The sequence below is a fragment of the Pavona decussata genome, unplaced genomic scaffold, assembly GCF_977016875.1.
Source record: "Pavona decussata unplaced genomic scaffold, jaPavDecu1.1 SCAFFOLD_371, whole genome shotgun sequence".
Classification (NCBI taxonomy): Eukaryota; Metazoa; Cnidaria; class Anthozoa; order Scleractinia; family Agariciidae; genus Pavona; species Pavona decussata.
In genome coordinates, this window is record NW_028145747.1 from 1686295 (window position 1) to 1703380 (window position 17086).

The 17086-nt window shown below is 38.2% G+C and overlaps 1 protein-coding gene and 1 long non-coding RNA gene across 2 annotated transcripts in view; one reads left to right on the plus strand and one right to left on the minus strand.

Moving 5' to 3' along the window:
- The window catches only part of LOC146452409 (uncharacterized), an 87390-nt gene extending 80774 nt beyond the window's left edge, over window positions 1–6616 (minus strand). Inside the window, exon 1 of the long non-coding RNA XR_014859761.1 lies at window positions 5947–6616. This is a non-coding gene — a long non-coding RNA (uncharacterized LOC146452409). The remainder of the gene's footprint in view (window positions 1–5946) is intronic.
- Window positions 1–17086, plus strand: part of LOC146452411 (ZP domain-containing protein-like) — a 38763-nt gene that overhangs the window by 9144 nt on the left and 12533 nt on the right. The gene's annotated exons all lie outside the window — the stretch shown is intronic.

Consider the following 17086-nt stretch of genomic DNA (forward strand, 5'->3'; position numbering starts at 1 on the left):
CTCAGTATTTCTTCTGTTTTTTCCCGACCTTTGGAAATTAAAACAACGAAGGTTTCGCCACTTCCCTAGGGTAGTTCGTTATTTGAACGATCCTATTATTGTACATTATAAGTTCTTGCTGTTGTCTGAATAATTATTGAGCAACAAGTACACCTAACTTTTGACGACGTCCTCTCGCAGCTCGAGTTACTTCTGGATTCACAATTTGGTTTTCGAAGTTACTGCACGTGTGAGCTGCTATCGTTGATCTTTAAGGTCTTTCTCAGTGCTCTTCTATTTTTCTAAAACAACTCGTTGCGCCTTCATGCAAGATCTGGATGGTCAAAGAGTATGAGAACCAAAGAGCGGCAAAAATAATTTCGGCAAAAAAATGTCCTCCTCTTCGCCATCCTCTTCATCTTCAGCAAGCACAAGTAGAACATCAGCAGCAAGATGTAGCACTATGGATCTCACCCTGTCAGCCTTCTTGCCTCTCAATGGTAGATTGTGGTGGTCTAAATACTTATTTAATTCTGCCACAGTGAGCTTCCCGGAGTTACCACCTTCCAATAATTTCAGATTCTGCAGTCGTAATCATGTACTGTGAGCTAGTACTCGCTGAATGCCCTTCATATCCTCTCTATACTGGGTTTCCAGTGCAGGCTTTAGCAAACCGTCATTTTGTAGATAGCGCCCATTGCAATCCCTTGATCATTGCTCTTTCTTCATGCTTCTTGAAAGGATGTACCCTTCCCCCTTATTTCTTCTCTCTCGCCCAGCTTCGCCTCCCAATACTTTTTCCGCTCTTCTAGAGTGATATATAATGCGCGTATAGTGATCCTATGGGGTCTATGTAGTTTTCTGATACTGCGAATGCATCCAAACACCCATAACCAAGCCTTTGTAGAAGCACGAAAATACAGATCTCTAACAAAGGTATTTTCCTCCTACTCAGTATTATCTTAAATTAAAGTTGTTAGGGTGTAGCATTAATTTTTTGTATCGTCGTGTTGTAATGATTTTCTCCATTCAGTTCTCTTCCTGTATGATTTTCACCAGCATGGTTTCTGGTAGAGCATTATTGGTGTTCCTTATATCCACTCCTTTGTGAAGAGGAAATTCCTTCACCCCCTTGTTCCTCACCTTAGTTTTCTCTGCTTCCCTGTGTTTCCTGCATTTCTGAACAGGCAAAACCTAATCATCGCGGTATAATAATAATATAATGATAATAATAAAGACAATATGTAACGAGGGTAACACCAGAAAAGCTAACACAATGGATAATTAGGGTGGCCCTCGATAAATATAAAATATAGAATTAAATGAGAAATTTAAGCCAATTTATATGTAATATAAATTGAAGTTAATGTGACAACCATGAAACCATCTGTATCAGTCACGCAAAGTGCTAACAAGACAATGACCACTGTGTTTAACTCTAAAGGTCAATTCGACCTCGTGCATTTGACATGCTGTCATAAGTAAGCCAATCACAATGCAGGAAGTGTCGCTGTCAATCAAAACATAAACTTCTCTCGCCTTCCCACGTGTAAAGTTCACAATTCTCCTCCATTTCAACTGTTACTTTCACAAACTACCACCCACCCACCCCCTTGACTTTTTAGTATATTTGCCACTTACGTTAGTAGTCTTGATCTATTCCAAGTAATCAATTTATCTGGCTTTGTTTGATATAGTACCAGGCATGTTGCCGGCTTCATATTCATGTCCACACTCCTTTGTTCCGACTTTAGTAGTTAGATAGCACAGCGCTGTTGTGGCCTTATGCAATATGTCTGCCCATTAAAGCCTTTGCAACAAAAGTTGAGATTATATTTAGCTTAGTGCTGGACTGGACTTGTGCAGCCTGTCTGCCCATTGAGATTAGAGTTTACCATTGTTACAGTTATTTAATTAGCACAGTGCCGCCTTTTACAGGCACGTCGTCTGATTATATTTCTATCTTATTCATGAGTCTCTTGTTTTACATTTTCGAATCTTATTTTGTAATAATATTTATTTCTTAATTTATACTTTGCCAGGTTATGATTGTTTTTTTCCGCAATACGGCATTTGTTATCCAATAAATTTGGGTGGGGATGAAGTGCTCCATACAGGTCACCCTTTGCCCCATAGACTCATATGGTCAGTTGTCTTGGTAGAATGGGACCCCAGGATAGCTTTGTTACCATGGTAACAATGAGTTCATGCTAAGTTTTCAAGAGGATTAGGACCTCTAAATGGCCTGGGGATTAAAACCCCGTGAGAGGATTAGAACCTCTAAATGGCCTAAGGATTAGGACCCCGTGAGAGGATAAGGACCTCTCGGTGGCCTGGTGATTGGGCCTTAGAGAGGATTAGGACCTCTCTGGATTTGGATTCCGTAGAGAGGATAAGGACCTCTAAATGGCTTGGGGATTTGACCCCACAACAGGCTTAACACTCTCGTTGCCTAGCAACTCAACCTGTATGAAGATTTATAAAGCAATTCGAGTACTTCATCCCCCTACCCCTTTTTCCCTCATAATCTGTTGTTCTGTCTGATTTCATGGGTTGGGAGCATTAAAGAGACACAAATCAAGTTACAAGGGAATTGAACAGGTTTAAAATTAAATAAAAAGGGGAAAAAACCTATAAATTATCCCTGACTTAAATTTTTTTTAACTTGTCTAAACTATATGCCCTAGCGCCAACAGATAAGCCGGGAGTTTCAGGCATGTACTCCTCTATACAAGAAAGATCTTTGTCCTGTCTTGGTAGAGAGCTTGGTAGATAGTAATAATAAAAGCGGAGCTCCAATTTTTATCATAGCATTTATAGAAATCTGCTGAGCGTATGAACGTAATAACCTAACCAGTTCCTCATCCTTTCTGCAGTTATATATATTTTTATTGCATATGCAGCAAACTGCCCATCAACAATAACAACGACAATGTAATACAGAGGGCAATTTTTTTTGAATGCTGATTTCTTGTAACAGAGGGCAATTTTTCTTAATTTTCCTTTCCCCGAGGGCAAAATTACTTGCTTCTGATAGGTCGAGCGGCGAAAATACTCGCTCCAGATTGGCTAAGCACGCCAGTTCTACATTTCGTTGGTTTCTTCATTTTGCGTTCAAAAATAACGAGTTCTTTCAAGTTCTTTGGAGTTCGACTGTTTAAGCCGGGTTGTTTGTACCACAAATACATGGAAATCAAGTGCTGCAGCTAGAAAGAAAATTCCTAAAAGTTAAGTTTTCGTGTCTCTTGCAAGAAACAGCAAACGATTATTTGTGTCAAAAGCTAAAAACTTCGATCGGATTGACATTTGTTTAGCTGAGAAACTGAAATCAGTCATAGCAAACACTGAAGTGCTTTCACCTCGCTACTTCTTCTTACAACGAATGATAACCGAGCATAACAGTGTCCTTTTGATGGGAGGAAGGAGTAGGTCAAATTCAGTGGAATCGAAGAAATTACTCCCTAAGATCCACCGTTTGCTATTTTTATCGATCTGTTTTCGCTGATTTCCAAGCAGTAGGAGGCTTCACAGCGCAGGTGAACAATAAATTGATGCCTGACATTAAGTTTTATCGTTGTTAGTTTACTCCTGAATTAAACTTATATTCTCTCTTACTTCATTACATGTGTAAAATTTAGAACTCAGTCAATATTGCTCCTACTGAAATCTATAGCTAAATAAACGTCAAGAAAAGGAGAACACGGGGAAATCACTCTTGGCTACTTGGCACAGATCTTTAAGTGTGTTCACAACTGAATGAGAACCGTGCGGTGCGAACGAAACTGCCCCGAAACAAAATGTTCAAAACTTAGTTTCTCCACGAATATTTGTCCTACCGAAACGATTGAAGTATATTTGTAAAGCTTGAAACATGTAAAATAAGGAAAAAAGTTATATTGATTGTTGCTTAGAAACGCATTAGACTAGGAAACGGCAAGCAAGTTGCCTAAATTGGTAGGAGTTGCGTTCAAGTTAACAGAGTAAGAAAAATTCACCGTCGTTTGCTCATGTTCTCCCTTAATGCCTTAAATTAGGTCATTTCACGTTGTTGTTTTGTGGAGGACGGCAAAGAAATGTACCAAAATTTAATTGCGGAGCGATTGTTTTTGTTCAAATGTTGTTGCTACCGTCGTCGTTGCTTAACAGGGTTCCCAGACTTATTTGGCGCTCGGATAAAAATGTTTGAAAAATCATAACTCAGTCAATATTACTCCTACTAAAATAATTCTGGCCCTTACAAAAATTTTAACACTTTAACGCTTGGTTGTGGCCTGAAATTTTAAAGTGTTTAAAACTTGTGCGTGTTTATAGAGTCCAAGCGCATTGAAGCAGAGGGGCGCAAATGCGTTGCATGTACACGGCTCCAAAACAAAATGTTCAAAAACTAATTTCTCTGCGAATATTGGCGGCATCGAAACGTTTAAAGTATCTGTGTACAGGTTGAAACACGTAACATAAACAAAAAATATCGATAGTTGCCTGGAAGAAAGCATTTTCGTTTGCAAACGATTTGTAAACGGCCTTCAAATTACACGTCATGATAATTTTTTGGTGTAATAGCAACTGAGCGGCCCGGAGAAAAATGTTTGGAAATTCAAAACTGTATCAATTCTGCTCCTGTAGTAATAATTCTAGTCTCTATAAAATAAACGTTAACAAATGGAGAATACGGGAAAATAGTCTTTGGTGTTTGGTAGAATTATTAGAGAGCTTTTAAACTTGTGTGTGTTTACAAACACATGAGAGCCGTATGGTGCGAATGAGAAAAACACGGCCACGAAAAAATATTTTTTCAAAAATAATTTAATAAACGATTAAAGTATCTGTGTAAAGCTTTAATCACGTAACATAATGAAAAATTATCGATTGTTGTCTGGAAGAAAGCATTTTCGTTTACAAATGACCTGTAAACGGCCGTCGAATAAAGTAAACATGATATTTTCTGCGAGAGCAAGATAGCGCCCAGGGAAAAATGTTTGGAATTTTAAAACTGTGTCAATTCTGCTCCTATAGTAATAGTTCTAGTCTCTATTTTAAAATAAACGTTAACAAATGGCGAATACGGGAAAATAATCTTTGGCTTTTGGCAGAATTATTTCAGAGCTTTTAAATTCGTGTGTGTTTACAAACACATGAGAGCCGTGCGATGCGAATGAAAAAAACGGCCACGAAACAAAATGTTCAAATCCGTGAATCCGTGAATATTAGAGAAATCGCGGAGCTCTGTACGGCACGCAGCGTAGAGTGCCCACAAAGTTTATTCCATACATTAGTAGATTGGTGTTAGTACTTTTGAGTTAAAATAGACTTGACCCTAAGTCAGGTCCCACGTTTAATGCATCCTGAAGTTTAGCAGGAGGTATTTTGAAAAAATTGTAACAGTCAAAATTTCACAGAAAACAAAAGTTGAACATTTAAGTTGTTATTGACAAATGGAATTTCAATTTGTAAAATATTCAAGCTTTTTGAGCAAGGAATGACGTTTTGCCAGCGCCGGCAATGTATAGATAAATTGTAGAGTCCCCAAACTTAAGGTAAATTGGGTAGTTTTGGGGTCACCTTGTAAACCGTCTCGCCAACAACGAAAAAAAAAAAAAACGCATTGAGCTCAGTAAATGTGATATTTGATTATGGGATATAATGATTGATGTTCGTAGAAAAAATCAGGCAAAATCCGGTGAGGGTAAAAGGCGGAAAGAGTTTGCGGAATGGTATGTGGAATGGTGTGCGGAAAGGCAGTTTACCCTATAATTATGTAACTAACTCTGCGAATGTAGAAACTGCGTTAAACTTTGAGAATTATTTAGAGCAGAGATATATGCTACTTACAAACAAGTTCGCTTCTAAGAGGGTACTGTCAAAAAGGCGTGCCGACTTCTGAAAAGCAGTTGAGGCACTTAGTGGTTACGATCTCAATTAAGCAAGTTAGTAACTAAGAGAACTCCATTTATTTGAAGGCAGCCTCACCTCTGTTAGCACTTATTACGTTTTCTTTTTCATTATGTTCCAAGGATGCTGCTGGTCTGTCCGATTGCCAACTTCAACCCATTATGTCAGTTCACTATACTAAGTTCTCAGAAGGTCTGTGTGCAAGCTTTACTCCACTAGGAGTGGAACCATGACCTGTATTGACACTGTATCCGGTGCTTGATAGCGTTGAACTGCAATGGCTCAATGTGGTTTCCTACTTTACTAGCATCCGTGTTATTATGTTCATTTGGTAGTCTGCTTATTGTGCCGGAGTGATGTCTTCTTCCACCTACAAAAAATTGAACCAGTCAGTACCTCCAACGAGTACGAATATCAAATGGCTTTCAGCGATTTTAAACTCGTCGGTGCAACGCAGGGGTTGTGCGCTGTGGAAAGGAGCAACTTTACATAGATACATAGATACATACATATATACATACATACTTTATTGAGACTCCATTCAACAGGGACTTTCAGCAACAATGTTAACTATTACATAATAATTAAGAAAAGAAAACTTATTTACGGTAATTTAATAAAATTCAAAATATGTTCAAAATTGTTCAAAAAATATATTAAAAATCATTTCGTATAAAACATATTATTTAAAAGTGTCCGCTTAAAACCATCAATTTCTTTAATGTTCTGTATCGGTTCTTTTAAACAATATTTTTGTACGAAGTTTGCTCTGATTGCGCAAAGTGTTCATCGAGAATGCTTATGTTTTGTTTTTAGAATTGTTATTAATTGTACCATTTTACCTTTTTACAAATTACTAGATTGCGGAACGTGAAGAATGAATTACATTAAACGTTCCGTTTCTATCTTATTCAAGAGTAGCCAGAGATCGAATTAAACTATAAAAAGATCTTCATTATACTGGATGACATGTTCCTTTAGGAGAAAATCGGGTAGATGTCAGCAAGGTTCGGATTACCAGATTGGCAGATTTATGTAGGTAAAGATTACATTGATGTATTTTCCCTTAGGAAGATGAAGAACGTACTTATAATGTGAGACATTACGCAATGGGTCCAGTTGAGAAGATGTTTTAAAAAGGAACATGTGCCCACCCCATTGTCTCATCGTCTTAGCGGGAACTAAAAGCTTTGAAAGTTTTGTGAAATATGAAATGACTCCATCATAGTCGTGTTCTCGGAAGCGAGATGAAAACCGAGGCACTGTTCACTTTCAGTGGGGTAGGGTAGAAAAAAAAATGCCTTTATTTACCGTGAGTAAATCAAGTGAGTGGAAAGGATAATACAAAAAAAGGCCACTTCGGAGGATTGAGGTGGAGCGGGGAGAGAGCGCTGAGTACAAATAATCATATTTTTAAAATTGCGTTGGCGTTGATCCCGCCCTGCTAATAGTGGCTAATAAGATTTTGCAGTTTCTCTCAAATAGTTTTGCGGATTCCGCCTTCCAGATTTCCGGATCCTCGTATTCCACAGTTTTGGGATTTATTGCTTTGCATACGCCTTCCACTGGCGAAAACCGATCCGCAGTAGGGTAGGGCGGGGCAGTGGTGCAGCTTTTGAACTTAGCTGAGATTTTTGTCCAAATACCCATTGCAGGGAATTTGTGGATGGTCAAACGAGTCTTTAAATGTCTGAAAAAAATTGTCAGACAGTCCACTAAAACGGTCAAAAATCTATATTGCGTCACATTCCTCGACTGTACCTCTCCTTTTCCTCACAGGAGGCGGGGTATGGTCAATTAAGGTTTGGTGCATAGTTAATTTCCGTGACTTCTTCAATGCAAGAAGACAATTTTGGGGAAAAGTTGGGAACTTTTTCGTCGACACAAATTGAATTCGCAGGGAGACAAAACTTATATACATTGAAAGCATTTCATGTGGTCTTCAGTTTGCGATCGAGGAACAAAGATTCCGATCCCAGCAAGAAACATCAGCCTTCAGAGAAGATTAGCTGTTTGCATGAACCGGCAGAGAAGGTCAGTATGGCGTATCGCTGTAGTTGTTTAAAGGAGGAGTCCTCATGTATTACAGTTCGTTCAACCCTAAGACCCCTACGAATCAAAAGAATTTTCAGAACTCAAAACCTTAGAGCAAGGATAGTGGACTTCAAACCACCAGAAGTTTTTCAGTGATCAAGACAATTTGAATACATTTTCCTATATAAACAAGGTGAGAGGGAACAACATAGTATTTGTGACGCTTCATTGGGTCACGGTAAAGAATAGGCGAAAATCGCATATTTATTTTTCGCACAAAAGGAAGTAAATAAAACAAATCAATTGCACCATGTGGAAATGTTTTGCAGTATCGTTAATACATATCTACGAAAGTGACTACAATTTAGGATTTCACTGAGGCGGTGACTACGCTGAACCAGTAACAGAATCTCTGATCGTGTTTGAATCATTTTTAATAATGACATATGCGACAGATTGATTCGATAAAACGTTGTCTTCTGGAACGGCTTTTGAGTTTTGCCGCATTTACTATTTCAAAAGAAAATGAATGGAACTGAATCGATGTTCCACTAATCCTGTTATTGCAATAGGCTTTGCTCAGTGCCTAATCTTTGCTCTATTTGCATTTTTCACCTTTAAGTAAATGGATTCAACTTATACCAGTTGAATATTTATTGCGAAATAATGACATTTTCACTAGAAAAAAGCAAGCATGTTTTGCGGCGTGCCCATAGCATGCAAATGCTTGACTTTATGCTGGAGCCGTAACAGAGACTCTACTGATTGATACAAACAATCAGTTATGTGGTAATTATATGTTCTGTGTGTTTTTGGGTTCAATCTATAGCTAAATTCTAGTACTTGCAATTGACCACTAGAATTTAAATTTTAATAGTTTGGCTCATTTCGTGAATGGATTCGCTATTGGTGAGATCTTCTAGAACGAAGAAAGGCTTCTGTGGAATGATGCCAATTTATACAAAAAGGTCATGCAGAAGACAACCGCACGTTCTCCACTGCGCGAAGGTGCATTCGTTGTGCTTTTGAAGGCATTTTTTATTGCTCCTAACTGAAACTCAATGTTATTCCCTTTACGAATATCAAATAATTTTGTGTTAATTGCGACGGAGGCCACATGCCTCGCTTAATATAAACTGACCTGCTGTTTGTGCATGAACTTGTAGGACTAGTGACTAGTGGCTTTCCGTGGCAGACAGAGAAGATGTTTTTAGCCACTGCTTAGCCGAGGGACTGATCATGAGTAAAAAGATTATTAAACTAAAAAAAAAAAAAAAAAGAGGTGAAAGAGGGTCGTGGATTATGTGTGTGTTAAACAACAGTAGGCTAATGGCCGCAAATGATTTAAATTTTTAACTTACTTCCAGATTACCAACCTCAGGTTTTTATTGTGAACGTCCTTCGCTACGTGTTCCCTAATTTTAAAAGAATAATTTTCTCGGTTTTCATTTGTCCGTCTGTCACGTTTAAAGATAGCTCATACACTTGCGTGTGAATCAAATCATTCACTAGCTCATCCATTCTTTATTTCGTAGTAATTATACGTTCTGTTTCTTTTTGGTTCAACCTATTGCTAAATTCTAGTATGACCGCGAGAATCTTTATAATTGTTTTGAATTTTGATATTTTTAGAACTATAGTGACTCGTTTCGTGAGCGGAGATCTTCTAGAGCGAAGAAGGTTGAAATGATAGCAATTTATGCAAAAACTGACATGAGGTCATGGCCACAAGACAACCGCGTCTACTTCACTGCGCGAAGGTACATTGACTGTGCTTTTGAAGCACATTTATTACTTCTAGCTGAAAATAAATGTTGCTTCCTTTAGGAGTATAAAATAATTTGTCTTAATTGTGACCGTGGCCGCAATAAAACTTGCAGTTTGTGCATGAACTTGTACGACTTGTGGCTTTCCGTGTAGTGTTAATCCTTTGGAGTACTAGCGGCAGTGAAGATGTTTCTAGCCACTGTTTAGCCGAGGGACTGATTATGAGTAAAAAGATGATTAAATTTGCGGTGGAAGAGGTGCGTGGATTATTCAAGTGAAAATTACGTGTTACGTAATTTTAAAAAGAGAATTTTCTCGGTCTTAATTTTTCCGTCTGTCACGTTTCAAGATAGCTGATGCACTTGCGTGTGAATCAAATAGACCAAATAATTCACTAGCTCATCCATTCTTGATTTCGTAAAAATTAATCACTGGGGAAATGACTTGCGAGTCGATCCTGTTAGTTTGTCTTCGGCATAGTATTTTTTTTTTCGAATGACGTTTTTACCAGAGAAAGCAGGCATGTTTTGCGGCATGCCCATAGCAAATACTTGACTTTATAATGGAGCGTAAACAGAGACTTCTATCGATCGATACAAACGCAATTATGTGGTAATTATATGTTCTGTTTCTTTTTGGGTTCAATCTATAGCTAAATTCTAGTATGCCGGCCTGCTAGAATCCTAATAAATGTTTTATATTTTGATACTTTTAGAACCACAGTGGCACGTTTCGTGAATGGAGATCTTCTAGAACGGAGAAGGTTGGAATGATAGCAATTTAATATGGAATGAAAAGGTCATGGCCAGAAGACAACCACGTCTAGTCCACTGCGCGAAGGTACATTGACTATGCTTTTGAAGCACATTTATTACTTCTAACTGAAAATAAATGTTCCTCCCTTTAGGAGTATAAAATGATTTGTCTTAATTTGACCGAGACAACATTAAAACTTGCAGTTTGTGCATGAACTTGTAGGACTAGTGGCTTTCCGTGTAGTCAGATTAATCCTTTGGAATACTAGAGGCAGTGCAGATGTTTTTAGCCACTGTTTAGCCGAGGGAATGATCGTGAGTAAAAAGATCATTAAATGTGAGGTGGAAGAGGTGCGTGGATTATTATGTGAGAGGTCATGAAAATTCCAGTAACAAGTGAATTACTCTTCAAGATACCGATTAAAGTATATATTTGTGTTTTAAACAACAGTAGGGTCATGGCCGCAAATGATTTTATTTTAAACTTACTTCAAGATTGCCAACTTCAGGTTTTTACTGAGAAGGTCCTTCGCTACGTGTTAAACCTGATTTTAAAAAGAGAATTTTCCCGGTGTTCACTTTTTCCGTCTGTCACGTTTCAAGATAGCTGATGCTCTTGCGTGTGAATCAAATAATTCACTAGCTCATCCATTCTTGATTTTGTAAAAATTAATCACTGGGGAAATAACTTGCGAGTCGATCCTTTTAGTTTGTCTTCAGCATAGTATTTTTTTTTGCGAATGACGTTTTTACCAGAGCGTAAAGGAAGCATGTTTTGCGGCATGCCAATAGCAAATACTTGACTTTATACTGGAGCGTAAACAGACTCCATCGATCGATACAAACGCAATTATGTGGTAATTTTATGTTCTGTTTTGTTTTTGTTCTGTTCAATCTATAGCTAAATTCTTGAATGAATTCTAGAATCCTAATAAATGTTTTATATTTTGATATTTTTAGAACCACAGTCTCCCGTTTCGTGAAAGGAGATCTTCTAGAACGAAGAAGGTGGAATGATGCCAATTTAATGTGCACAAATTAGGTCTTGCAGAAGCGTGTACTCCACTGCGCGAAGGTGCATTCGCTGTGCTTTTGAAGGCATTTTTTGTTACTTATTTCTTGCTGAAAGTAAATGTTCTTCACGTTAGGAGTATAAAATAATTTGTCTCAATTGCGACCGAGGCCGCATGCCTCGCTTAATATAAAACCTGCAGTTTGTGCATGAACTTGTAAGACTAGTAGCTTTTCGTGTAGAGGCAGTGAAGATGCTTTTAGCTACTGTTTAGCCGAGGGACTGACCATGAGTAAAAAGATTATTAAAGTTAAAAAAAATTGAGGTGAAAGAGGTGCGTTGATTATTCAAGTGAAAATGTGAGACGTCATGAAAACTTCACTGAGTAACCAGTGGAATAAACAGCGTCATGTTAATCAGTGCAGAGGGGAGAAAAGTATATTTCTTCAGGAGACTGGCGTTTCTACGTTTACCACACAAATAAATATATATTTTGAATGAGCTCAAGCTATTTAGGTTATTTTCTTTAAGACTTTAAGACTTAAGAGTTGACTTTATTGGGCAGCCTTAACAACAAAAACAGCAACATATGCAAAAGGAAGAAAATTGTTACTTCACCAGACGAAAAAAAAAATTGTTTATCACTAGTAGAATTGTTCGACTCAAATAGGCTTTTTTTAATTCGGTGCTGTCCATACATACACTTTATTTGACAACGCAGGTTTACAAACGTGACAGCCAAAGGCTGATGTGGACCTGCCCAAAGTAAACTAACGAAGTTACAAAAATTAAATAATGCCAAAAAATGTGTTACAACATCTGTGCGAATGTGTATTGCATATGTATGATTAAGAAAACTAAAAGGAGATGGATTTGTTGTATATATGTGATAATGGCTGCCAACTGACCATTTGTAGGACTTTCGTGTGGTCTCAATTGCTTGGTAATCGATGGATAAATTTAGCTGCTTTAACTTGTGATTGATGAGAAATGGAAAAACGTTAATTGACTTGGGTCAATGTGAATCGATGGAACTCTTTAAATCAATTAAACGAAGAATTCTCACAGCTTTTAATAGAAATTCCATGTCGCTGAGGAATATGTATTCGTTACATTTCTTCTTATACTGTTGCTTTAAATGCAATTGTTAATCTTAACACTGCCTCCAACTGTAGTGCATTAGTTTCACACAACTGTTTGATGAGCACGAATTGTCGTGTAAAGTTCTACCACTTGCTTCTCTAATAATTAGTAAAAAGTGGGGATCTCCTTTTTCCTTCAAGTGCATGATTTGTGCCGAGTATATATCGACCAATACCTTACACAGAAAACCAGACAATTTGGCAAATAACAACATGCATGGATGTTCGGACAATTTTGTCAAATAAAAGGATACCAAATTTTTTTTGCTAATCAGTATACAGAAGTATGGAGAACTGAATAAGTCGGCTAAGGTAAGGTAAAACAAGCTGCTAATAAATTTCACCAGCTTTCAAAACCCCAAGTGAGGTTGAATTTCGCAATGACGTTCGTTCTGATTTTTATGTTGCTCATTGAGGAATTAAAAAAAAAACAGTTTTATGGCACTGACATGCAGTCAAACGAGATTGTCTAAAGAGATTCAGTTTAAATTCAATTGTTGATTCCGTAATCCTGAAGTTTGCGGTGCCGTTTCCTCTGGACGTTCTCGGCGTTACTATAGTGAACATATTCCGTGATTTTCGGGCCCACCCTCCTGAGTGAAATGAAAATGACCTTTGCGTGGCATTATAAGTTCCTACTTGTGCAAGACAAATGTTCTCTGGTAATTGGCGTGGCATTTTTCGATCAGTTGACATTTCATGAACGTTATTGTGGAGGCTTCGCAGCCAGATCCTGTTGATAGTTAAAAGTTGAAAGTTAAGGCGTATGTATGTTTCTTAGAACAGAATGATTTTCTTGAAAAATGTAACGCGTTTAAGAGATAAACAAATCGCGGTAGCAGTCAGTCGAAACTGTCTGGTATGATCGCAGTGTCTTCGCCCTTAGTTGCTTAATAGCGTCGACAAGGCAACTGTATTAATTCAGGCAATTCCTATCATTAATTGGCTACTGTTATGTCATTTGCTATAGGAACAAATAGACATATTTAACTTACGGGCAGTAATTGAACTAAAAATTCCCACTTGAAGCCTTTCCCAGATGAAATCAGACTCTTGTTAGGCTGACGTCGTTTGGCTGCACCAGTTTAAGCATTCAACAGTGATCCTGGCAAAGTCAAATCAGTCCAGCTGGATCATTTGTTTGATATCGTAATCCTTGAATCCGCACTTTAGTGGAAACAATCTCGCGTGAGTTAGGAATGGTTCCAAAGAGAGTCATATTTATAAGCAGCATTGTACGTTTGACATACGTAACCCATTAACAAATGGCAAACTTGATTGATTTTCAAGTCTCGTATTTCAGTAACAAACTCTAGGGCGTTGTAATGTTATGGTGATCGTGGTTGTTTTTTGACCAAAAGTACATTCATAAGTCTTCCTTACATCGGAAATTCTGCATGCAAAAGATTGTAACAGATCTAGACCACAGTTAGGCCAGTAATTCGTTTGTACGATATCAGCTTCACAGTGATATACATCTCTTGCGCAATGTTGGCTTGCAGGCGGCTTCGGTTTCAGTTTAATGTTGCTGTCATTAATAAATGAATGAATGAATGCTCGACGTGACACGAGTTGTACTAGCGACATCATTTTGCGAGTTCATGTCTTTCTAAGAGAGATTCCCCAAACTTGTCACAACGTAGCTCGGGCCGGGCTCATCTGAATTTGTAGTATCGATGAGATTAGTGTATATCAGCGGCATGGAATCCTCCTTCTCTGGGTCAAAAGCTGCCGGCCTCCTTTATCGATCAAACGTCCCATTACAGGCAGATATCGTCTGTATTCTTATCATCTCCAGCCACAGGGCTTGGCTCGTGTAAGAAAACCGTACGCGCTCTGTGTTCTGTGCATTCCTTTGGATTAGCAAATCGTTCTAATTGGCAAAGAAAAATTTGGTTGGGTATGTCTTTCCTCCCTCTTCGTGGGGGATAAATCCTTTCACTTCTTCCTCTGTTCAGCTCCGTCATGTTGCTGTCCCCCCCCCCCCCCCCCCGCAATTGGGTTCGTATTGCCGATTATGTTATCCCAAAGCTGCCATCTGGAGGAGGTTTATGGGCGGCCATCACCGCCAAAAATACAAGCAGTGCAAACGATATAGAATAAATAGAAATGGTTTAATCGTCCTTTGTAAATTGGGTTAGACAATTTAGAAACGATGCAGTTAGAATACATTTCGACAGGTTGTCTTTGATGGAATGATATAGCCAAACAATAAATGGTTTAAACAATTGCAAAACTGTCCAGCTATTAATGGCAAAACGGTACACGAAAGACAGAAATGATCTTGTCTGAATGTAAATAATTCAGCTTCCGTTAGTAAAACAGCACAGGCTAAATAGAATTGGACAAAGTAAATAAAAAGTGGTGAAGTAGTCAATGTTAAATTGGCAAAGTCAATTCTCAAACGGTTTAGCGTAATCTGAAATGATTTAGTGCAATGCCAAACAGTTTAGCTTTCTGTGCAAACGGTTTAGCGTGACACAAAATGGTTTAGCGCGACATAAAATGGTTTAGTGTTACATCAATTGATTATCGCCGGAACCGCCAAAAATACAAACATGAAATGGAACAGCTTGTTGTGAAATGGTCTAGTCCATGTGGGGTATGACGTCATGGGTGTGGACACGCACTCTGTGCAGTCGGTCACACAAACAAGCTTCGCTTTCTCTTCGAAGAAAATTCAGGTTGCATTTACTCGTTTTTACTCGCCGTTGTCAACTACTTTATGGTGAATCGATTAACCTGGTGTAGATTACGCGTTGTTGAACGGGTGTATTTGCTGTCGTAATCCGACAACACGTTCAAGTTCTTTATCGACAGTCTCGCTGTCTAGAACGATGATTCTGCTTTTTTATTCAGTAGAACTGACATTTCACGTTTCACCTCTATTTGGATATATTCGGTTCCATTAGTTTGGGTATTCTTGAGTTTTCTCACCACATTCTACCAGGGTCAGTATTTTCGGTTTTTTGGAAACTAAAAGAGTTCACGATCTCAAGCGTAAATAAAATTTGTTGCTAGATATGGTACATTTCCCGTGGTTCCAGACTTTCTTATAAGGTTGTGGCCAGAACGTCTGTATGGAGGCGAATGCTATCATCCTGTAGGACTTGGCCATTCTAATCAAACAAACTGTTCCTGGTTACCTTGAGCGCGAAGCTGCAGCATGCATGCAATTAAAACGTCTTGCCATGAAAACCGTGAGATTTTAATCCTAATTGTAGATTTTAATTCTAACTATAGGTTAACAGTAAATTTCACAGCTAATTAAAATAGGTCACAGAAATGATTGAAATGATAGTTAAAACGTTTTTCTGGTTAAAAATTAAATATGTATATGTATAGAAAACTCAAATTTTTAAAAAACCCAACGTTTCGGCCAAAACTTCGGCCTTCATCTGGGGATAATGATTAGAATTTCACTTTTTAAATTTCTTATCACTTCCCCTGGTGAAGGCTGAAGTTTTGGCCGAAGCGTTGGGTATTTTAAAAATTTGACTTTTTAACGTATACATATTTTTAATCAGAGAAACAGTTCACTATACTAAGTTCTCAGAAGGTCTGTGTCAAGCTTTACTCCACTAGGAGTGGAACCAAGACCTGTATCGACGCTGCGTCCGATGCTCGATAGCGTTGAACTGCAATGGCTCAGTGTGGTTTCCTACTTTACTAGCATCCGTGTTATTATGTTTATTTGTTAGTCTGCTTATTGTGAGTGGTTTCTTCTTCCACCTACAAAAAATTGAACCAGTCAGTACCTCCAACGAGTACGAATATCAAATGGCTTTCAGTGATTTTAAACTCGTCGGTACAACACGGGGGTTGTGCGCTGTGGAAAGGAGCAACTTTGTAAATGAGAATAAATATCAGTGACAAATTCTCGAGGGATGTCCAGTCAAAGCTCACATGAAGTTGTAACAGGTGCTGGGATTCCTGCCGAGAACTTAGTAGAATATGGGGAACTTTAGCGGACGAACTTAATTTGAAAATACAAACCTGAGGTCATTATTTTAAATTTGGTGTGTTGAAATAGTATTTTCGGTCTTTGGAAAATTTTGAATGCGATAACCCTTGTACTTTTAAGACAGTAGGGAATTTGGTCATTTCACGTCATTTTGTGTTGTTGTTTCGACGATTCACGAGTTTTCTTATTAAATCCTATACGGTTTTATGACGTTTTCGTCGCCTTCGCCATAGTAGCTTCTTAAAACTCCCTTTTGTCTGAAATGTAACAGTTGCCTTAACCCTAATTTAATCCCTAACGGTGATCAGCGTCAAATGTTTCCTTGCAATATCAATGTTTATTCAACCCCTGAGGTCATGAGAATTAAGGATATGATCGACGAAGGTGAATTTTCTTGATATTTTAATTTCTCCTCATTAGTTTTATAAGACAAGACGCTTTTTCGAGCGTCACGCCGCGACCAAACTTAGCGACCAACACTCGGCGACCAAACCGCCATTTTAACGAAGAGGGATCGTAGCATGCTGCTTTGCTTCTTGTAAGT